Source organism: Carettochelys insculpta, chromosome 1, assembly GCF_033958435.1.
Source record: "Carettochelys insculpta isolate YL-2023 chromosome 1, ASM3395843v1, whole genome shotgun sequence".
NCBI lineage: Eukaryota > Metazoa > Chordata > Testudines > Carettochelyidae > Carettochelys > Carettochelys insculpta.
The window spans coordinates 22852074-22876703 of record NC_134137.1 but is presented as its reverse complement, the minus strand read 5'-3'; positions in this window follow the sequence as shown (position 1 = coordinate 22876703).

The following is a 24630-nucleotide window of genomic DNA, read 5'->3' as shown; positions in this document are numbered from 1 at the left end:
TTCATTTTGAATTTAAAAATCTGAATGAAGGGTACGAGGATGTGGCATGTCTTTAAACTGAATTCATGAGCCGCCACAGATGTCCCGTATGTGCCCTACAATGCAGCACAGTTCTCCACTCTGGTCTCTTACATCTCCACTTGCTCTCAATTGCAGAGAAGTTAGGCAACAGGACCACTACAGTTCGGCAACTGCAAGCCCATGGCTGTGGGGTCATGAGAGGTTGAGAAATCATTCTTTTTCTTTGCTAGGAGCACAGCTGTGGCTTCTGTGCTTCTTTGTATACCACTGCTAGCTGCCTTTTTTCTGTGCTGCCTGACGCCAGCTGCTGCCCCCCACCCCGTACCATGTGTCAGCTAGGCTCTGGGTGTGGGTTGTTCTTATCTGGTAGTATGAGAAACTTCTTTTCAGCAGTTTACATGTTGTCCTGACCCCCACATCCCCTCTCTTCCCTCCCTCTGGAGGTGCATCAGTCTGGAACATTCCCTCACCCAGACGCATCACGTAGCTTGACCCCGAACCTGTAAAAAGATGTGCTGTGCAAGGTGCCTCACAGCTTACACACGGTAAGGGTCAAGATTTTTTGGGGTTGGATATAACTGGGGGTCTCTTAGCCATCCGGTGGACATCTCCCTTGGTGGTCATGATTTTCGGGGGCTGGCTTTAGCAGGGGTTCTTTTACCCACCTGGGCGACTTCCCCCTTGGCAGTAATGATTTTCGGGGGTTGGCTGTAGCCAGGGGTCTTATAGCTGCTGGGGGGACATCTCCCTCAGGCGGTCATGATTTTTGGGGTCTGGCTTTAGCAGAGGTTATTTTAGTTGCTCGGGGGGTTTCTCTCTCAGCAGTAGCAATTTTCGGGGGCTGGCTATAGCCAGGGGTCTTTTAGCTGCCTTGGGGATGTCTCCCGCAGTGGTCACGATTTTCGGGGCTGACTGTAGTCGGAATTCTTTTAGCCGCCCCAAGCCATTAATGTTTCAATGAAGAGACTATATTAGCTATACAATTACCATGGTTGTCGAAGTAACGTTTGCTGTGGGGAACATTCATGTTCTTAGGGTCTTCTTTTGCAGGTGCAAACCTGGCTGTAGTTTGGGGTCTTTTAGACTGACGAGCCATAAGAGTTTCAGTGTAACAGCCATGTCTACTTAAGCATAAAGGTCTTCTTTCACAGATGGTCTAAATCCAGATTCAAGTTCCTGAAAGGGCCACCATGGGCGGTCACAATTTTCATATCTGTCAAAAGTGTACTGTCTTGTAGCCACCCTGGACTATTACTAATGATTCACTTGAATTTTAGTGTATCATGCATGTCTACGTGGTGTCCTCTTTCCCAAGGAAGCACAAATCAGTACCCAAGCCCAAAAATAAAACCTAGGCATCCTGTTTCAGTGTAGCACCCATGTCTGCTTAAACATACTTAACATGGTAGGAGAAAGAGGGGAATAAAATGTGGAAAGATGGCATCATATACCCACATCTACTTGTGCAGCCAGAATGCAATCAGGCTAAGGGAACTGGGGGATAGGTTCCCACAATACACTGCATCAGTACTTGATTGAAGCTGCTTGTGTGGGGCAGCAGTAAGTTGATTTTGTGGGGAGCATGGGGGAATGTGAAGATGCTCAAAATTGAATGGATAAAACCCAGCATTAACAAACTGATTTTAATACAATCGATTTTATCTCATAGCGTAGATGCAGCCTTAATGTAAATATGCCTGTGAGATCTGGGAATCATACTCCTAGCACATGCACTCAAGTACACATGTAGCCTTAGTTTTCATTTAGTTCCCAATTCACTTTTGTGTGCATTTTTAGGATAATATCTCCAGAATGAAGTAATGAAACATGAAACATACAAATAACTGTAAAATGTAAGACACACAGAAGAAACCCATACAGCTAATTAGCTTTCTTATTAGCTTTCCCTAATGAGTGAGTGTCACAGTTTCTCGGTTTGTCTTGAGACTTCTAAAAATAATCAGCAGCATCCCATTTGTGTATCCTGAGCCTTATCAACCTTCAAATAAAGATACATAAGATATCACCCTTTTGCATTGCTGTTATTTGTATTGCTGTAATGCATACAGGTCCTAACCAAGATTAGGGCCTCTTTTGACGAGATGCTATATAAACATATAGCTAGAGACATTCCCTGCCTCAACAAACTTATAATGTAAATAGACATGACCAACAAAGGGAGGAAAGACAGATGAAGTGATTTGCTAAAGATCACGCAGAAAATTAGATGCAATATTAGAACCAAGGTTTCATAATTCCCAGCCCACTCCACTAGACAAAATTCTCTTTTGAAACCACAATAAAAGCTTTTCCTTTTCCATTTTTGTGCAGAAGGAAAGGGATGGTGCATGAAAGAAAAGGAGCTGACTGATCCTTTCCACTGTATCATTGGTGGTTTTAACTTATGGCATATTTCAGTACATGTGAGCTCCCAGTGAAACAGAGACACTCATGGCTGAATGATAATGTATCTTCATACTAGCTCTTTGTGCAGTGATGTAATCCAGACCATTCTAAAGGTCAGCAATTCAACCTTGAACACAGTCAGAATGTAGCTACATCCAAAGAGCAATTGGGGGTTGGGGACAAACATCTCTCACACCATGAAGAAAATCTGACAAAAACATTGAAGGCTAAAACTCAGGAACAAAAAGCTTATTCATGGAGCAGCTTCAACCTCGTGAATCACGTCAACAATGAACTTAAAAAAAAGTTATGTTTAATTGAATGCCTAAGAAACAAACTAACTCAGATATCTCTTATTCTTTCAGCTTCATAAACTGCAGCTAGTGCTCATATCTCTCCTAAGAGGTGACTGGACCATCACAGTGTATCTTATACACCCAACCATTGCACCTGTGTGCCTGTAGGGTGTTTATAATTTGTATAGGCTACAGTGTTTTCCAAATCATGAATATGACCAATACAATACCACCTCCTTCTGCATAAAGGATTCTCATACAACCTCCATCCCCACCTGCTCTGTCAATTGAGCAAGACAAACAGCAGTATGAGAAAGAGTGACATGTAATATAAAGTACTTTAAATCAGTGATTCAAAAACTGTATGTTGGGACCTCAAAGTGGTCATGACTCTCTTTTAGTGGGGTCACCATTACCTGGGACCTGCAGACGAAGCTCAAGCCCCACCACCTCATGGCTGCAGAGCTCAGGTTACAGGCCTCCTGCATAGGTGCGAGAACTAGGGATGGTGCTGTATCCCCTGGCTTGAAGTGGTTCGCATCACATATAAGGTTGACAGTTTTGTTCAATGGCTCTCTGAACCCCCACTATGTGAATTGTTCTAGTACCCATGTTCTTCTGCCTAGTGTTTAAGCACTTGGATTTTGAATTTGGGCGGCAAGGGTCAGACATGGACTCCCCACCAGGGATGGCCAGGCTTGGGCAGGGTCAGACTTTGTTTCCTCTCCAGAAGTCATATAGTAATTTGTATTGGCAGAGCGGACTGTGGTACAAAAAAGTTTGAGAACCTCTGCCCTAAATTAATTAGTGTCATAAAATTAGAATCATAGAATACTAGGACTGGAAGGGACCTCGAGAGACCATCGAGTCCAGACCCCTGCCCTAATGGCAGGACCAAGTACTGTCTAAACCATCTCTGATACACATCTATCTAACCTGTTCTCAAATATCTCCAGCGATGGGGATTCAATAACCTCCCTTGGCAATTTATTCCACTGTTTAACCACCCTGACAGTTAGGATCTGTCTCCTGATGTCCATCCTAAACCTCCCTTGCTGCAGTTTAAGACCATTGCTTCTTGTTCTATCCTCAGAGGCCAAAAAGAACAAGTTTTCTCCCTCCTTCTTATGACACCCTTTTAGATACTGAAAACTACTATCATGTCACCCCTCAATCTTCTCTTTTCCAAACTAAACAAGCCCAGTTCTTTCAGCATTTCTTCATAGGTCACATTCTCTAGACCTTTAATCATTCTTGTCTCTCTTTTTCTGGATCCTCTCTAATATCTCCACATCTTTCTTGAACTGGGGTGCCCAGAACTGGACACAATACTACAGCTGAGGCCTAACCAGTGCAGAGTAGAGTGGAAGAATGACTTCTCATGTCTTGTTCACAACACACCTCTTAATGCATCCCAGAAACATGGTTGGTTTTGTTGCAACAGCATCACACTGTTGACTCATATTTAGCTTGTGGTCCACTATAACCCCTAAATCCCTTTCTGGTGTAGTCATTCCTAGACAGTCTCTCCCCATTGTGTATGTGTGAAACTGATTGTTCCTTCCTAAGTGGAGCACTTTGCATTTGTCCTTATTAAACTTCATCCTGTTTACCTCAGACCATTTCTCCAATTTATCCAGATCATTTTGAATTATGACCCTATCCAAAGCAGTTGCAACCCCCTCCCAGCTTGGTATCATCTGCAAACATAATAAGCATAATTTCTATGCCAATATCTAAATCGTTGATGAAGATATTGAACAGAACCAGTCATAAAACAGACCCCCGCAGAACCCCACTTGTTATACTTTTCCAGCAGGATTGACAACCATTAAGAACTACTCTCTGAGTACAGTTATCCAGCCACCTATGCACCCACCTTATTGTAGCCTCATATAAATTGTATTTGCCTAGTTTTTTTATAAGAATATCATGCGAGACCTTATCAAATGCTTTACAAAGTCTAGGTATACCACATCTACTGATTCTCCCCTATCCACAAGACTTGTTATCCTATCAAAGAAAGCTATCAGATTGGTTTGACATCATTTGTTCCTTACAAATCCATGCTGGCTGTTCCCTATAACCTTACCACCTTCCAAGTGCTTGCAGATGATTTCTTTAATTACCTGCTCCATTATCTTTCCTGGCACAGAAGTTAAGCTGACTGGCCTGTAGTTTCCTGCGTTATTCTTATTCCCCTTTTTATAGATGGGCACTATATTTGCCCTTTTCCAGTCTTCTGGAATCTCTCCTGTCTCCCATGAATTTCCAAAGATATCTCCTCTATCAACTCCTTGAGTATTCTACGATGCATTTCAAGGCCCTGGTGACTTGCAGACATCTAATTTTCCTAAGTGATTTTTAACTTGTTCTTTTTTTATTTCAGTTTCTAAACCTACCCCTTTCCCAGTAGCATTCACTATGGGAGCATCTATACTAGCTGGCTACTTCGAAGTAGCTGGCACAAAGTTGAAATAGTACGCATCATGTCTACACACACCATGCTCTATTTCGATGTTGAAATCAACATTAGGTGGCGAGACATTGAAATCACGATTCCTATCTGAAGATGGGAATAGCATCCTACTTCAACGTTCAACATTGATGTAGGGCATGTGTAGATGATCCGTGTCCCACTATGTTGAAATAGTGGGGTCCTCCATGGTGGCCATCAGCTGAGGGGTTGAGAGATGCTGTGTCCAGCCTGTGAGGGGTGCTATGGTTACTGTGTGCAGCAACACTTAGCCCAGGGCTTCTGACTGCTGCTACTGCTGCTGCTATAGCTGGGGGTCCATGCTGCGTGCATGGGGTCTGCAACTGGTTGTCGGCTCAGTGGATCTCGTGTTGTGCAGGCCCAGTGTTTGGTAGGGGCCCTTTAAGGGAGAGGCTTGGGACTTTGCTGGCCCCTTATTTCGAGGGGGAGCGCTTGTGTGTGTGGACGCTCTGCATTTCCTTACAGGGCGGCTCCTTTCGATGTTCTCCGTCGCTACTTGGATGTTGAATGTTGATGGCACCAGCCCTAGAGGATGTGTAGATGTTACACGTCGAAGTAGCCTATTTTGATGTTCTTACGTTGAAATAGGCTACTTCGACGTAGTGTGCTAGTGTAGACATAGCCTATGTTAGGCATTCCTTCATCAGGCTTCTCAGTGAAGACCGAAATAAAGTAGTCATTAAGCATCTCTGCCATTTCCAAGTTCCCTGTTACTGTTTCTCCCTCCTTATTGGCCAAAAAAGCCTTCTTGTTTCCCTTTATGCCTTTAGCTAGTTTGAGCTCATTTTGTGCCTTAGCCTTTCTAATCTTGCTCCTGCATTCTTGCGTTGTTTGCCTATATTCATCCTTTGTAATTTGTCCTTGTTTCCATTTTTATATGATTCCTTTTTGATTTTGATATCACGCAAAATCTTCTGGTTAAGCCAAAGCAGTCTTTTGCCATATTTTCTATCTTTCCTACGCAGCGGGATAGCTTGCTTTTCGGCCCTTTATATTGTCCCTTGAAAAACTGCCAACTCTCCTCAGGTGTTTTTTCCCTCAGTTTTGCTTCCCATGGGACCTTACCTACCAGCTCTCTGAGTTTACCAAAATCTGCCCTCCTGAAATCCATTATCTCTATTTTGCTGTTTTCCCTTCTACCTTCCTTAAAATTGTGAACTCTATGATTTCATGATCACCTTCACTCAAGCTGCCTTCCATTTTCAAGTTCTCTACTAATTCCTCCCTATTTGTTAAAATCAAATCTAGAACAACTTCCCCCCAGCAGCTTTTTCAACCTTTTGGAATAAAAAAATGTTTCCAATGCAATCCAAGAACTTACTGGATAGCCTGTCCCCTGCTGTATTAGTTTCCCAACATATATCTGGACAGTTGAAGTCCCCCATCACCACCAAATCTGGGGCCCTGCATGACTTTGTCAGTTGTTTAAGAAAAGCCTCATCCACCTCTTCCACCTGGGTAGGTTGCCCGTAGTAGACTCCTAGCAGGACATCACCCTTGTTTTTTTATCCCTTTTAGTCTAACCCAGAGACTCTCAACACGTCCATCTCCTATATCCATCTCCATCTCACTCCAAGTGTGTACATTTTTAATATATAAGGCAACACCTCCCCCCTTTCTTCCCTGTCTATCCTTCCTAAGCAGGCTGTACCCTTCAATACCAACATGCCAATCATATGTATTATCCCACCAAGTTTCTGTGATGCCAATGATGTCATAGTTGTATTTATTTATTAGCACTTCCAGTTCTTCCTGCTCATTACCCATACTTCTTGCATTGGAATATAGGCATCTAAGATATTGATTTGATCTTGCCTCCCTGTTTTGCCCGGACCCTCTTTTTATTCTGATATTGTTGCCCATGCTGATTCCCATTTCTGACCCATCTCCCAGGTTTCCGTGGTCTCCAGTTACCTGTGGGCTTTGCTCCCCTGCCCCCATCGAACATAGTTTAAGGCCCTCCTCAAAAGGGAGAGAAATTAAAAGGCAATGGTAAGGAAGAAAATGCGTGGTTTTAGTAGACATTTTGAGGAGAAATACTGTAGATGAGGGAAAAAATACCCCAAAAAGTTGCTATGTTAATTCTTATATTATTGTAGTGCTTACAGCTGTCAACCAAGATTGGAGCCCCTTTGTATACAAGCATATGGACAGAAAAACCCTTACCCTGTCAGGGCTGATGTCCACTCTGGCGCTCTCAGTGCAAGGTGGGGGTCAACAAAAGACCTTAAAAATAACTTGTCTGTATAGGCTCTGCTTAAAAAAAAAGTCTCAAGGTCAAAGAGTCCCTGACCCTGGGAGGTGGCTCCCATCACCCAGTTTGGAAAAAAAAAAAAAAAGACCTTTCAAAACTCAGGAAGACAAACTTGGGAAGTCTCCCTGTGGGGTAACCCCAAGATGCTACCCTTCCCTTAGGAGAGAACTTGGAAACAAAGAGATTAAATTACACTGCAATCTACTATCTGGCCTTTTGGTCTAGGCCTAGATAAACATGGACACTTGTTTAGGACACAGGAATTGAGTCATCGGCTGAAAAAGTAATTTATAAAAAAAGATGAAAATATAGCAAGAAATTAATATAGCATACTTGTTTGCTAGGTTTTACAGAGCAACAAAAAAAACAAAACAAAACAAAAGTCAAGGTTAGAGCATAGAGAATGACTTCCCTGGGATTCAGTTTAGAAGTTACAGGCTGTGTCTACACTAGTCCAAAACTACGAAATGGCCATGCACATGTCCATTTCAAAGTTTACTAATGAGGGGATTTCAAAGTTGCTGGGGTCTTTTTGGAATGGACCCGTGTCTGGATGAGCCATGCGGCGGTGAGCCACGGCAATTTCGAAGTGCTGTGGCCGCCCACATGCTAATGAGGTGCTGAATAGGCATTTCAGCGCTTCATTAGTAAACTTTGAAATGTCCATTTGCATGGCCATTTCGAAGTTTTGGGCTAGTGTAGACACAGCCACAGAGTACAGGGGAGAATCACCAACCCGCCTAAGAAGTCCCATACTAAACCCAAAATAAAAATAACCTGACCATGTCTAATTAAACACTTCCTTCCTTACGTATCTGTGGCTACGTCTACACGTGCAGCCAACATCGAAATAGTCTATTTCGATGAATAACGTCTACACGTCCTCCAGGGCCGGCAACGTCGATGTTCAACTTCGACGTTGCTCAGCCCAACATCGAAATAGGCGCAGCGAGGGAACGTCTACACGTCAAAGTAGCACACATCGAAATAGGGATGCCAGGCACAGCTGCAGACAGGGTCACAGGGCGGACTCAACAGCAAGCCGCTCCCTTAAAGGGCCCCTCCCAGACACAGTTGCACTAAACAACACAAGATCCACAGAGCTGACAACTGGTTGCCGACCCTGTGCCTGCAGCATAGATCCCCAGCTGCCGCAGAAGCAGCCAGAAGCCCTGGGCTAAGGGCTGCTGCCCACGGTGACCATAGAGCCCCGCAGGGGCTGGAGAGAGAGCATCTCTCAACCCCCCAGCTGATGGCCGCCATGGAGGACCCAGCAATTTCGACGTTGCGGGACACGGATCGTCTACACGGTCCCTACTTCGACGTTGAACGTCGAAGTAGGGCGCTATTCCTATCTCCTCATGAGGTTAGCGACTTCGACGTCTCGCCGCCTAACGTCGAAGTTAACTTCGAAATAGCGCCCGACGCGTGTGGCCGCGACGGGCGCTATTTCGAAGTTGGTGCCGCTACTTCGAAGTAGCGTGCACGTGTAGACACAGCTTGTATGTCCAGATCGTGATGTGGCCAGGATATTTACTGGATTCATTAAGACAGTTCAGGATTATGTACCTTGCTCTCTCTCTCTCTCTGCTCTGCCCAGAAAACAAAAGACTCATCTCAGCAGCCCACTGCTTCAATTCACATGATCCCTCTCTTCTCCCATTGGCTCACCTGGCTGCTTGGGAGAAACCACTCTCTCCAGATTTAACCCTTTACAGACATTCTTACATGGCATACCCCAAAAAGCATGCCCTCAAAATATACAGGAAAGAATCTGTAAGACAGGAAAATAAAAATGAAGTTACTTGTTCCAGGCGACAGGCTGTTGTCAGCTCATTTCCCAAAAGCAACCCCAGCAGACTGTAAATGCATGTTGACAAAATAGGCAATCAGAGTACAAAAAGTGAATGAGCATAAGTCGAAATGACCATGGCTGATGTCAAGGGGATATCGAAGTGAGACGTAGTACCCAAACTTATTTTTTATCTAGACTGTTGAGTCGGTTCTTTACATGCCCTCTCTGAATGTATTTATATGCTTAGTTCATGAAGCCACACCAGGATGTTCTGGATAAGGTGCTAGTGTGCAAAGGAAGCTTTCTATATTCTGAAATGTAATTGAATGTTGCATATTCTATTAATGCAGTCTGCACATGCATACAACATTTTGCCAGGATACATTATAGTCACATTGAAAGAAATACAGAAATCAAATATTTTGGACTGCCTGGGTCTGCTTGCAGATGATATATCTCAATACCCACTTGAGTTACTCATGTTTCTAGCATAATTAATCTGTGTTCTGGAGGTGGGGGGAGAGGGACGGAGCAACAAACTCTCTATTGTAGACATAGCCTAAGTGAGGGGTGGTATCAGGCAGCCCTCTGAGCATATCTACTCATCAAGCCCTGTACATGACTTAGACAGAGGAGCACCTATTTATCCCTCGGTCCACGGGTTGCCCTGGAGCTTAAGCAAGAGACATTGACTCCTTAATGCCTGGTATGGGGCAGCAGAGTGAGTGCTCAAAGGCAGGAGCCTTTGAAGGAAGTGATCCACTTCCGTCTCCTCTCTCTCCAAGGCTACGTCTACACGTGCACCCAACTTCGAAATAGCTTATTTCGATGTTGCGACATCGAAATAGGCTATTTCGATGAATAACGTCTACACGTCCTCCAGGGCTGGCAACGTCGATGTTCAACTTCGACGTTGCTCAGCCCAACATCGAAATAGGCACAGCGAGGGAACGTCTACACGCCAAAGTAGCACACATCGAAATAAGGGAGCCAGGCACAGCTGCAGACAGGGTCACGGGGCGGACTCAACAGCAAGTCGCTCCCTTAAAGGGCCCCTCCCAGACACACTTTCATTAAACAGTGCAAGATACACAGAGCCAACAACTAGTTGCAGACCCTGTATATGCAGCACGGACCCCCAGCTGCAGCAGCAGCAGCCAGAAGCCCTGGGCTAAGGGCTGCTGCCCACGGTGACCACAGAGCCCCGCAAGGGCTGGAGAGAGAGTATCTCTCAACCCCCCAGCTGATGGCCGCCATGGAGGACCCCGCTATTTCGATGTTGCGGGACGCGGATCGTCTACACGTCCCTACTTCGATGTTGAACGTCGAAGTAGGGTGCTATTCCCATCCCCTCATGGGGTTAGCGACTTCGACGTCTCGCCGCCTAACGTCGATTTCAACTTCGAAATAGCGCCCAACACGTGTAGACGTGACGGGCGCTATTTCGAAGTTACTGCCGCTACTTCGAAGTAGCGTGCACGTGTAGACGCAGCTCAAGAGTGAAAGGCTCCGGCAGGGAGAAGCCAGCAAGAAGCTGCTGGGCTCTTTCCACTCTGCTTCAGCTGTTCACTGAGGTGCTTAGTTAGCCATTGCCGTGACAAGGGTGGCCACAGCTGCCTTTTACTGCAGCATGTAATACCTTCAGTTTATATGGCCCTATCAGTGTAGACCAGGGTTCTCATATTTCATCGCACCATGATCCCTTTCTCACAACAAAAATTACTACATGACCCCAGGAGGGGTGAACCAAAGACTGAACTGGTCATAGCTCTGCCACCCTGGGGAGGAAGCCAAAGCCAAAAGACTTCAGCCCCAAGCTGGGGGTTTTTGTAACCTGACACCCACCATCCAGAGGCTTCAGCTTTGGCCTTGGGCAGCAGGTCTCAAGCCTTAACTTCTGTTACAGGATCCCGCAAGACAAATGACAGCCCTAGCAACCCCCTTCTAAAGCTAAACCTTCACCAACAATAAATCCCAGCCTGGCACAGCATCCTAGACTGAATGAGCAACTTTAGCCTGTCTTTTATTGTTTTTGTCAATCACCCCACACCCCAATCCAGTTAATTTTTCCCTTTTGATTTCTGTGTATATGTTTTTTCTCCCACAAATATCTTACCTCTGGCACGGAGGATGTATGGGCCACCACCACGAAAACCAGAGAGCAAACAGAACATTAAAATAGAGAATCCATAGTTCAAGGTCCGGTCTTCAGTTTTGAAGCTACAGTGTTAGCTGTCTTTGCAGTAGTGCAATATCAGATGACACTGTGCGAAAGTATAAAAGGGAGCACTCAAAGTTCCTCTCCCAATGACGTACAATGGAGCTGCATGGTTATCTGTAAGAACATTGGCTTTTGTTTTTTCCAGAGAAAACTCTGGTGAGTTCCTTGCATGAGGTAAGAATGGCCTAATCTCAGTTCTTTGAAAAAAAAGCATCATTGTAGGAAGGAAAGAAGATGAAGTCTTAGCATGTTTACCTGAACTTATGTTCTCCTATCCTGTAACAGGCTGTGTGTATAGTCAGCAATGTATAATTAAGAAATATTTTTGAATCAGCCCTTGTTGTGCTACCTTTTGAGCATACAAGGTTGGTGAATGGAGGTTATGTGCTGAACTACAACAGAAATTTTCTCTGCTTAGCTTGTCAAGGAACAGAGAAAAGGAAGATGCTAATAACTTTTTTTCCATCTGTGGTGTGTGCCTTTTGTAGCCCAAGTGTGAAGTGATGAACTTCATGTCTTTATATTAAATTCCAGAGGGGTGTGATCCTTATTTACCCTATCTCCCATAAATAACTTCATGAAGTAAATTGAGATTTCTATCTTGTAAAAATCCTTCTGTTGCTGGTTTAGCTGATATACAATATGTAAAAGATTTTTCTTTAATTTTATCACATTTTGGACACTTTAATTTCTGAGATATATATTGTTACTGGAGATGCCTTTGGTAAAGTGCTTGGCTTTAATACTGGGCCTTGTTTTTTTTGTTTTGGTTTGTTATGGTTTTGGTTGTTGTTTTTGTATCACTGTAAAGTCTCAAAAGAGAAAAGTGCAACTTTCCAAAAAAGCTTGTCTAAACTTTCAAATTATATAAAAATATTAGGTCATGATGAGACAATAGCAGGCAATGGTTAGTATAGTAAAAACTAGGCAAAATACTTTTGCTATTCCATTGTTGGAGAGAAAAATGCAGCAGGAAAATCAGGAACTGTATTATAACACAATCAAAGGGAAAATATCCACAGTAATAAAGGCCTGGCCTAACCCTCAATTAACTCAGTAAGAGATGTTTTTACTGACTTCAAAGGAACTTGGGTCAGGTCCCTATACAGGAATGGAAAACTAAGAAATAAAATGTAAGCCATTTTTTAAAAAAATATTGCAGCAATATTTTATTTGATTTGGATTATAAAGACATCCCATCCACACTCATCAACATTAATTAATGGAGGAAGTAGAGTGTAGTAGTTGGAGTCCATGACTGAGTGCCAGGGCTCTTCTGAATTCTATTTCCGACTTTGCTACTATTCTCTGTGTGATCTACGGAGTGACAGAACAATTATTCAGCTTGATTCTTCAAATTCTACCAATTTTCATGAGGCAGAATGAACTATGTCTGCTACAGGCCTAATGTAGTAAGTGGGATTTACTCTTGACTTCGAAGTATTTTGGATTCTGCCCTGAATTACATTTTTCTAGCTGAAGTATTCATAACACTTAACTACACCCAGACCCACTGTTTTAGCATGTCCATTTAGGAGTCATCTGATCCACACCGCCTCTTACCCTTGCTCAACATTTTACATATTATATTTAAATTGACATCTCTCGCTGTCTTTTGTCAAGCTCCTAGAATGATTTTTGAATACCAAAAGTAATAAATTTACACATGCACATGTCTGGCATGCTGCAGTTTCAGGAGTGAAGTGTATTAGTAATATATCAGTGCTGATTGAAGTGGTACTTGTTAAGATTTCCATCCTAAGTATGAGATGTGAAGTGATTGACTGCCACAAATTACTTTGTGTATTACAGATAGGCCTGGTGCTTGTTAAGAAATGTGTGATGCATTCAATATGGTTTAGCTAAGGTGGGTATTGTTTCTCCTTTCTTTCACATGATTATACAAACCTTAGCCAAACTCCAAACTATTTCAGATAAACCCATTGCTTCCAGCAATTCATTCTCTTGTTTTTCTGTTACTTATTAGAGCTATGCTGACAGCAGAAGTTCCATTTTGTTAATTTTTTTAAGATTTCTTAATTTGTTTTATTTGAAATTGGAATGAAAACTGAGAATTCTGAAATTCTCCATCAAGGAAAGTTTGGAAATAAATAGTTTAGGGTCAATCAATGCAATATGGGTTTGTTGAGGTTTCTCTGGCTCTTTTTCTTTCTCTATTTCTATTATCATGTTGAAGATAATATAAAAATCAATACCCCCAATTGTTATAGCTTAATAGTTACAAGAAGTTTGAGACTTTAAATGCACGTTAAGTAGTTATGGTTTCATCTGTCAGTTGTAACATCCACAATTAAACTGGGAGTGGCGGAACCCACATGACCTGTTGACTCATATAAAGCCACAGTGTTCAGTTCCTTGCCTATATTGAGTTTGAAAGAGTTCTCATCACTTTCACATCTACCATTGATGTTTTAGAACATCAGCTTGTCAAATGTTGGCCGGGACTGGAAACTCCGTCTTCTTGTTTGTCTCCTTTTCTCCCTGTTGTAATGATTATGCATTTGGGTCAGGCTAATATTGGTTAGTCATCTAAAGAAGGCAAGTTATCCCTGGGTGTGTATGGTAGCATGTGTAGTAGCTTAGAAATTAAGTGGTCAGCATAATACAAGTCAATCACAGCAGGCTTCAGTGCAGCGACTTATTACAGCAGATATTGTAAGTGCACTCTGGTGGAAGTAGCAGATTAGTGTTCTTGGTAGTAGCAAACTGGCAGTGGCTGAGGTTAGGGAGCAACATTCATTAATTAAAGTAATGATAGTGCTGCTAGCTCTCTTTGGTAACTAATTATAAGTTCCAGACAATGCAGATGCCTTTAAGAGTCTGTCAGTGTTTTCCATGACAACCCTATTATTTCCAGGAATTTATATCTCCTCTGCGTTAAAACTAAAAAGCACTTTGGGCACAGTGAAAACCAGACGTGCATTATCCAGATGCAAACTTTAAGGACAAAGTATTGAATAACACAGGCCAACAAACAGCACTTAGATTTTTACATCAGAATTGACCAATATAATCATTACATCTGACTTTCTGCATAACAGCATAACACGTGTTCAAGACAACAGCTTTTGTTTACACTAGAACACAATCCCATTTTCATTTAAAAGACTTCAAGTGCTGGAGATTCCATGGACTTCCTAGGTAAATATTTCCAGAGGTTAATTTCTTTTAATATTAAAAATTTGCATTTTATTGCTAGTCTGAATTTGTCTAGCTTTACCTTCCAACCATAAGATTTCATGACTTTTTCTGCTAGGTTAATTAAAGAGCCGCCTACCATCAGAAAGTTCTCCCCTGATAGGTATTCGTAGCTTTTGAATAAGTTGCCTCTTGGATAAACTAGACTGAGCTTCCTACGCTTAGTGCTGTAGGGCAGGATCTCCTGACCTTGTGTCATCCTTGTAACTGTTTTCAGATTGCTTACCAATATCTCAACATTGTCTTAGTACAGTGGACATACGAGCTGGATGTAGGATTCCAGTAATGGGCTCATTAGTTCCACAGACAGAGGTAATACCACTTCCGTGCTTCTTTGGTGGTAATGTTCATATGGTTTCCAGTTAGTGGGTTAATAAAATATCAGCACTTACAACAACTGTAATATGTATCCATGCAACACCAAAGAGCTCAAATATGTTGGTGTAGCACGTCCCGTGACGCCCAGCCCCTTGGTCTAGGGCGGGCGGCAACAAAAAAGGGGGTTAGGGCACTAGCCCGTACTCAGTTCAGGCAGTCAGCGGCTCACCGCTACCACCATAGAGGCCCCCAGCCCTCCGTCTAGGGCGGGGCTGCAGTTCAGAAGAGTTGTATAGTTCTGGGCCCAGCCCTCAGTCCAGGGCGGGGCAGCAGTTCACAAGAGTTGTATAGTTCTGGGCCCAGCCCTCAGTCCAGGGCGGGGCAGCAGTTCACAAGAGTTAAGCACTGGCCCAGCCCTCAGTTTGGGGCAGGGCAGCAACACAAGGGTTAAGCACTGGCCCAGCCCTCAGTTTGGGGCGGGGCAGCAACACAAGGGTTAAGCACCCGCCCAGCCCTCAGTTTGGGGTGGGGCAGCAACACAAGGGTTAACAGACAGGCTCAGCGGGGGCTGGCCCTGTCAAGGAGGAGGGGGTAGGGGGTCGCAGGCCCTCCCACTCCACTGCGACCCGGCCCGGGGCCCTGAGGGTCGCTCACCTGCAACCCCGGCAGTGGGGATCCAGACCGCAACACACTGCCATTGGTTCGTGAGCGACGTTCCCCGGGCCACTTCCTACCTCACCCTCTGTTGGTGGCAGGTCCCAGTCCATCTGGTCGAGGGGTCCTCCTAGGTCGGTCTCCTCTGGGTCATCCACCTTTGGGGGCTCCGGCCAATCGTCCATAACCACGTCGTTAGGGTAGTCAGGTGGCGGCAATACAGGAGACGCAGGGCGGTCCTGGGTCTGACTGTTGTAAGGGTCCGCCGGGACTCTGGGGCAGCCTGCTCCCGGGGCCTCTTCCAAGGCGGGGGGTCTCCGCTGGCGGGAAGGTCCTGGTAGGTCCGGGAAGTCCGGGTAGTCTCCTTGGGGCATACGGACCCGGGATTGCGTGGAGCCTCTGGGGGCCTGCTCCTCCGGCCTGGCCGGGAGGCCGCAGGCCCTCTCCCTTTGGCTCCGAGGAGCTTGTGCAGGCCCGTCCTCCCTGCCCGGAGGCCCAGCCCTGAATGGTTCCTGAGTCCCGCCTTTGGCTCTTCTAGCCCTTGGCCCCGCCCTCTGAGGGGCGGGCCTCTGGTCTCCTGACTCTGGCCCCGCCCACCAGGGCCTCTGCATAGCTTCCCCGGCCTCCAGGTCTGCAGGAGGCCATACTGACTCACTACAGTTGGGTAAGAACACCCAGACTCATGTGAGAGGACATGCTGACGTCAGTGAGAGAGACCGGTGCTCAGCAACTGACAGACATATACTACAGAGGATAGTGTTTTGGGTTGGAATTTAGGAAACTAGGCTTGGACCTACTGTGTGACCTGGGGCAAGTCACTGACTCTTTGCTTTTCCGACCCTACAGGCTGTCTTGCCTATCTAGGCAATAAGGGAAAAGCTGTCTCTCTGTATGCATGTGTATGGCACCTTATACAAATTGGCCCCAGGTAGTGGCCAGGACTTCTAGGAGTTTGCATAATGCAAATAATTATTAATAGTGTTTACTTATTGTGGTGCCTAATGCTGGAATTGTATTGGATTCTTGGTTGTATAAATGCTAATCTGAACATTTGGGTGCCTTGCATACGCTCACCTAGCTGCCAGCCTGCAATCATGTCCCCTTCAGAGTCTCACTTATCCTGAGTACTTCAAAGTGTGAAGCTATTGTAGACTGAAGGCACGTGACAAGATCCCAGGTTCCGGGCAACTATGGCAGTGAAGGCTTTTTTTCATTATGGACATCCAGTATGTTCCTGGTATGGGCTAAGCTGTTTCCCCTTTGTTTGAAGATTGGATTCTGCAGCCAGGGTGCCCCTGATGAGAATGTAAGTGCTGGCCAGTAGTCCAGGAAAAGGTGGGCACTGCAGCATGGCATGGAACTCCTGCATGGCTTGGTCCTAGAAACTCACATGCACATAAATCTCTTACAACCTGAGCTAAGCTTCCACTGAAAATATTTGTGGGTGCCAATTCTGGATGATTCAGCTTCAAGTGATAGTGGTTTTCAAATACTTAAATGAGTGTTATAAGGCAGACTGAGAAAAATGTTTTCCTTGGCCTCTGATGATAGAATAAGAAGCAATGGGCTTAAACTACAGCAAGGCAAGCAACCAGGGAGCTTGTGACTGGGGTGGTTGCTAACAGGAGGGAGTTTTGAGAGGGGCTGTCCTGGGGAAGGAGGGGGCAAACTACAGCACCTTCAGGTAAGTGGCTCTCTGGAGTGTGTGGGTGTCTGGGTTTGGGGAATCTGGGCCTGGGTTTGTCTGTTGGTTTGGTGTTTGGAGTGCTGAGCTGTCTGTTTGTTTGAAAGGCCGTGTGCTCAGGCTGTCAGTTGGAAGCCATTAGCCTTGCTTAGGTTTGAAATCTAAACTCTGTGTGCCGATTGGCTGAGCGGTAGTCAGAGGGAGGGGCTCTCAGGAAGGCCAGAGCTTTTTAAACCCTGCTGGCAAGTGACCAGGGAGCTTGCAAACAGGGTGGTTGCTAACAGGAGGGAGTTTTGAGAGGGGAGCTTAGCGGGAGCTAGTTACTTCTACAGGGGTAAGGGGCAGCAAGATGGCAATGGCGGTGGCGTTCCCAACTGCTGGCTGGAGCTGAGGGACCCACCACCTCCAGGGTGTAGCGTGGGCAGCGCGACACAGGTGGGCTTGGGGGTGTGTGGGGCGCGGGGAGCGAGACTGAGGGTGTTGGTGGTGGGCATGTGGTTTGGGGGTGTGTGGTACAGCTGTGCGGATGGCGGTGCCCACAGAGGCTGGTGGTGGTGCACCTGGCTCAGATTGCCTGGGCTTTCAGGCCCAGTCCTGCGATCCCTGCACGTGTGGCCTGCAGCTGCTTCGAGGGGCTCCGGGGGCAGCCACAGCCAGAAGAAGAGTTGGAAGTTTTGGCAGGGACCCAGTGCACAGCTGGGCCGTGAGATCGGCACCTTCCTGGAGGAAATGGGGATGCATCAGCGTGCAGCTGGGTGCGGAGAGGCTGGGGGAGGGGGGACCTGGGGGCGATGAGAGCTGATGGGGGGCAGTGTGGTGAGGTGGGGGGACATGGGAGTGGATGGGGGGAAAGGGGGTGGGGTGAGGGGATCTGGGGGTGATGGCAGCTGATGGGGGGCAGAGGGGTGGGGAGGAGGGTCCCGGGGAGGTGAGGAGGTCATCAGGCCGCAGGGATCTTTGGAGACACGTGGTGCCAGGGAGTTGCAAGAGGTAGTGGGATCGTTACCCACATTCTCAATGCCCCATTGCCTTGTGGGTTAACCTGGGAAGGAGCAAGGCTAAGGGAGTAAAGCCTGACAGAAAATCCGGAGGGGAGTCCTAAGGTGGTTTTGTGCCAACTTCTGGCATTGACCTGGCAACTCCTGCAGCTAAGCTGGTACCAGACATAGAGGTTATCCTCTCCTTTGGACTACATCAGTAAAGCTGAGAGGGGGGGCCTGGTGTCTGGGCAGCCCAGGGTCCCAAAAAAATTGCCCAGACTCGTGCCTGGAGAGGTACTCCAGCATTGCTTAACAGCGTTGAACCAACACGAGACGTAACAGATACTGGTCATAAGCTCTTGCTCGATTGGTGTAGAAAATGAACGCCAGGGGTTGCCTTCAATGGTGGGAGAGATCATCACATCTCACTGGACAGTTACCTCCCACCTCAAGCTGGGCAGCTGCCAACCAGTAGGGTACTGTCCTGCCACAGTTCACCTGCCTCACTGGGTGCGTGAGGCTTAAGGTTCCCAAAGCTGACAAGTGACTGAAATTTGAGCACCAGGCAAACCAATAAGAAAATCAACAAGAAAAGGAAAACATCAAAGTTTTAAGCTTGCTTGCTGGAATGTGAGGACCATGCTGACTGGTTTGACTGAAGATCTTCAGGACATCAGCGAAACCCGAAAGACCGCTGTCATCAATGAGGAACTGAAGAGGCTCCAAGCTGACATTGCTGCTCTGCAAGAGACATGACTCGCAGATTCGGGATCCCTAAAGGGAAAGGACTACACCTTTTTCTCGCAGGGTAAAGTGCAAGAAGAACCCAGGGAGCATGGTGTCGGCTTTGCCATCAGAAACACCCTTCTACAAATGGTGGAATTAGTCATGGGTGGATCAGAAAGACTCCTTCAGGTCATACTTCAAACTTGCGCCAGTCCTGTCCACCTGATCTGTGCTTATGCTCCAACCCTGCACACCACACTAGAAGTAAAAGACAAGTTCTATGACGTGCCTAGTGCTGCCATAGTGCAAATACCTGCTTATGAACAACTGTACATTTTGGGTGACTTCAATACAAGAGTTGGAGCCGATCATGACTCATGGCCTACCTGCTTAGGCCACTTTGGTGTGGGAAAAATAAATGAAAATGGACAGCATCTTCTCGAACTTTGCATGCACCACAATCTGTGCATCACAAACACATTTTTCCAAACCAAGCCACAGCACAGAGTCTCATGGAGACACCTATGCTCGAAACACTGGCATCAATTAGAGGTGGTCATCACTACACGTGATAACCTCAAAAACGTCTTTCTGACATGCAGCTATCATAGTGCCAACTGTAATACAGATCACTCGCTAATTTGCTCCAAACTCAAAGTGAGACCCAAGAAGCTGTACCACTCTAAAGCAACTGGAAGGCCCCACATTGATGCCAGAAAGACAGCAAACTCAGAGAGAGCCGAAAAGTTCAGAGAGACCCTCGAGGAGAATCTTTACAGCAGCCCTGGGGGTGCCGATGTGACATCCAGATGGCAGCATCTGAGGGATACAATTTACAACACGGCCTTCTTGGTGTTTGGAAGAAGAGCTAGAAACACAAATGACTGGTTCGAAGCTAACTCCGAGGAGATGATTCCAGCCATTGAAAAGAAGCACGCTGCATTCCTGGAGTACAAACGCTCGTCGAACCGGAGTACCCTGCAAGCACTCAGAGCAGCCAGAAAAACAGTACAGTACCAGGCGCTGTGCCAACAACTACTGGTTCAAGCTATGCAGCAGCATCCAGACCAGTGCTGACTCTGGTAATCTCAGGGGAATGTATGAGGGCATCCAGAAGGCAATGGGACCCATCCAGAACAAGATGGCACCTCTGAAATACAAATCTGGTGAAGTCATCACTGGAGCGAAGTGACAGGGAGCTGTAGACAGGGGAGTTTAAGAGGGAGGACAGCAAGTGAGCCTGCCACTGAAGAAGCTACCGGGTGAGAGTGCTGATCTCTGGGTGAGTGAGCGTGTGCTTTAACTGCTGGCATTTGAACTGCCATTTTGATTCCAGGTGGGGGGAGTTTCAGTTTCAGTTTCAGTGGCAGCTGGGACTGCCTGCCTGACCTTTTGCTCCCTTGATCAGCCTTCCCCTGTGTGACTCATTTAGGGAGGGCCTGAGAGAGGCCAGCAGGCTTAAAAGCCAGAGGCAGGAGCGACCAGGGGAGCGAAGGGGACAGGGAGCTGCAGACAGGGCAGTTTAAGAGGGAGTTTGACAGAGGGAGTGTGACAGAGAGGACTATAATAGTTAGGAAGACCCGCAACACCTCTGCCAGCACTACTGCTGCCTCCTCCACTTGTGCCTGTAGCCAGACAGGCTGCCTGGCCATGGATGTTCCTACCCAGATCCTGGTGTGGTTCTGCAAGGACTGTGACTTGCCGTTCCCACTTACTGATATCCAGGCTGAGGGGAATATTCAGTGTGAAAGGTGCCTGCTGGTGGAATCTCTCAGGTGGCAGGTGTGGGAGCTACAGGAGGAGGTGGCCAGGTTGAGGAGTATCCGAGTCCATGAGCAGTTCCTGGATAGTATTCAGGTGGAGACTGTGGAGGTAACTGTCCCAGTGCACAGGACAGCTGATAAACCACTGGAGGAGGTGGACCAGGGTGGACACTGGCAGCTGGTTACTTCTCGCAGCAGGCAGTGTCCCACCCCTGCTCAGAACCCTCCCACCGTGGTATTGGAAAACTGTTATGCTGTACTCGATACAGGAGACCAAGAATTACCCCATACAGAAGAGGAGAAGCCTCGTACCCCCAAGGCTGGGAAGTCTACTGCCACCCCTGCAAGAAGGAAACGTAGAGTAGTGGTGGTTGGAGACTCTTCTGAGGGGGACAGAGGCGCCCATCTGTCACCCTGACATTTCCTCTTGGGAGGTGTGCTGCCTGCCAGGGGCCCGTATCCAAGACATTACGCAGGCATTGTCGAGGATTATCCGGCCCTCTGACTACTATCCTAGGCTTCTCATCCATGTGGGCACTAATGATACTGCAAGGTGTGAAGCTGAGCAGGTCAAGAGTGACTTCAGGACTCTGGGGGCATGGGTCAGGGAGTTTGGGGCGCAGGTGGTATTCTCTTCAATCCTGCCTGTCAGAGGTAGGGGCCCAGGCAGAGACAGGTGTATCCTGGAGGTGAATGCTCGGTTGCGTAGATGGTGTCGCCAGGAAGGCTTTGGTTTCTTTGACCACGGGATCCTTTTCTGGGAAGGACTGCTAGGCAGAGATGGCGTTCACCTTTCAAGGAGGGGGAAGACCATATTCGGACACAGGCTGGCTAACCTAGTGAGGTGGGCTTTAAACTAGGTTCGACGGGGGCAGGGGAGCAAAGCCTGCAGGTAAGTGGACAGCATGGATACCTGGGAAATGAACTTGAAATGGGAGGGAGCATGGGCTACACTGGGAGAGTAAAAAGAGGGCCAAGGCAAAACTGGGAGGCAAGACCAAATCAATGTCTGAGATGCCTATATACAAATGCAAGCAGTATGGGAAATAAACAAGAAGAATTGGAAGTACTAATAAATGAATACAACTATGATATCGTTGGCATCACAGAAACTTGGTGGGATAATACTCATGATTGGAACGTTGGTATTGAAGGGTGCAGCCTGCTTAGGAAGGACAGACAGGGAAAGAAGGGAGGAGGTGTTGCCTTGTATATTAAAAATGTACACATCTGGACAGAGGTGGAGATGGACGTAGGAGATGGACGGGTTGAAAGTCTCTGGGTCAGATTCAGAGGAGTTAAAAATAAGGATGAGGTCCTACTAGGCATCTACTACAGGCCCCCTAGCCAGGTGGAAGAGGTGGATGAGGCTTTCTTTAAACAGCAAACAAAATCATCCAGGGCCCAGAATTTGGTGGTGATGGGGGACTTCAACTATCCAGGTATATGTTGGGAAACCAATACAGCAGGGGACAGACTGTCCAATAAATTCTTGGATTGCATTGCAGACAACTTTTTAGTCCAAAAGGTTGAAAAAGCTACCAGGGGGAAGCTGTTCTAGATTTAATTTTAACAAATAAGGAGGAAATTATTGAGAAATTGAAAGTGGAAGGATGATTGGGTGAAAGCAATCATGAAATCATAGAGTTCACAATTCTAAGGAAGGGTAGAAGGGAAAACAGTACAACAGAGATAATGGATTTCAGGAAGGCAGATTTTGGTAAACTCAGACAGCTGGTAGGTAAGGTCCCATGGAAAGCTAAACTGAGGGGAAAAACGGCCGAGGAAAGTTGGCAGTTTTTCAAAGGGACATTATTAAAGGCCCAAAAGCAAGCTATCCCGCTGCATAGGAAAGATAGAAAACATGGCAAAAGACTGCCTTGGCTTAACCAGAAGATCTTGCATGATCTCAAACTAAAAAAGGAATCATATAAGAAATGGAAACTAGGACAAATTACAAAGGATGAATATAGGCAAACAACACGAGCGTGCAGGAGCAAGATTAGAAAGACTAAGGCACAAAATGAGCTCAAGCTAGCTACAAGCATAAAGGGAAACAAGAAGGCTTTTTACAAATACATTGGTAACAAGAGGAAGACCAAGGAGAGGGTAGGGCCATTGGTCAGTGACGAGGGAGAAACAGTAATAGGGAATTTGGAAATGGCAGAGAGGTTTAATGATTTCTTTGTTTTGGTCTTCACTGAGAAATCTAAAGGAATGCCTGACATAAAGAATGCTAGTGAAAAAGGAGTAGGCTTAGAAGCTGAAATACGAAAAGAACAAATTAAAATTTACTTAGAAAAATTAGATGCCTGCAAATCACCAGGGCCTGATGAAATGCATCCTAGAATCCTCAAGGAGCTGATAGAAGAGGTATCTGAGCCTTTAGCAATCATTTTTGGAAAATCATGGGAGATGGGAGTGATTCCAGAAGACTGGAAAAGGGCAAATATAGTACCTATTTATAAAAAGGAGAACAAGAATAACCCGGGAAACTACAGGCCAGTCAGCTTAACTTCTGTGCCAGGAAAGATAATGGAGCAGGTCATTAAAGAAATCACCTGCAAGCACTTGGAAGGTGGTAAGGTGATAGGGAACAGCCAGCATGGTTTTGTTAAAAACAGATCATGTCAAACCAATCTTATAGCTTTCTTTGATAGAATAACGAGTCTTGTGGATAAGGGAGAAGCGGTGGATGTGATATACCTAGACTTCAGTAAAGCATTTGACATGGTCTCACATAATATACTTATCAATAAATTACTCAAATACAACGTAGATGGGGCTGCTATAAGGTGGGTGAACAACTGGCTGGATAACCGTACCCAGAGAGTAGTTATTAATGGCTTTCAATCCTTCTGGAAAAGTATAACTAGTGGGGTTTCTCAGGGGTCTGTTTTAGGACCGGTTCTGTTCAATATCTTTAACGATTTAGATATTGACATAGAAAGTACACTTATTAAGTTTGCAGATGATACCAAGCTGGGAGGGGTTGCAACTTCTTTGTAGGATAGGGTCATAATTCAAAAGGATCTGGATAAACTGGAGAAATGGGCTGAGGTAAACAGGATGAAGTTTAATAAGGACAAATGCAAAGTGCTCCACTTAGAAAGGAACAATCAGTGTCACACACACAGAATGGGAAAGGACTGCCTAGGAATGAGTACAGCAGAAAGGGATCTAGGGGTTATAGTGGACCACAAGTTAAATATGAGTCAACAGTGTGATGCTGTTGCAAAAAAAACAAACATGATTCTAGGATGCATAAACAGGTGTGTTGTGAACGAAACACGAGAAGTCATTCTCCCGCTCTACTCTGCGCTGGTTAGGCCTCAGCTGTAGTATTGTGTCCAGTTCTGGGCACCGCAGTTCAGGCAGGATGTGGAGAGATTGGAGAGGGTCCAGAGGAGAGCAACGAGAATGATCAAAGGTCTAGAGAACATGACCTATGAAGGAAGACTGAAAGAATTGGGCTTGTTTAGTTTGGAAAAGAGAAGATTGAGGGGGGACATGATAGCAGTTTTCAGGTATCTAAAAGGGTGTCATAAGGCAGAGGGAGGGAACTTGTTCTTCCTTGCCTCTGAGGATAGAACAAGAGGCAATGGACTGAAATTGCAGCAGGGGAGGTTCAGGTTGGACATTAGGAAAAAGTTCCTAACTGTCAGGGTGATCAAACACTGGAACGAATTGCCAAGGGAGGTGGTAGAATCTCCATCACTGGAGATATTTAAGAAGAGGTTAGATAGATAGCTTTCAGGGATGGTCTAGAAAGTGCTTGGTCCTGCCGTGGGGGCAG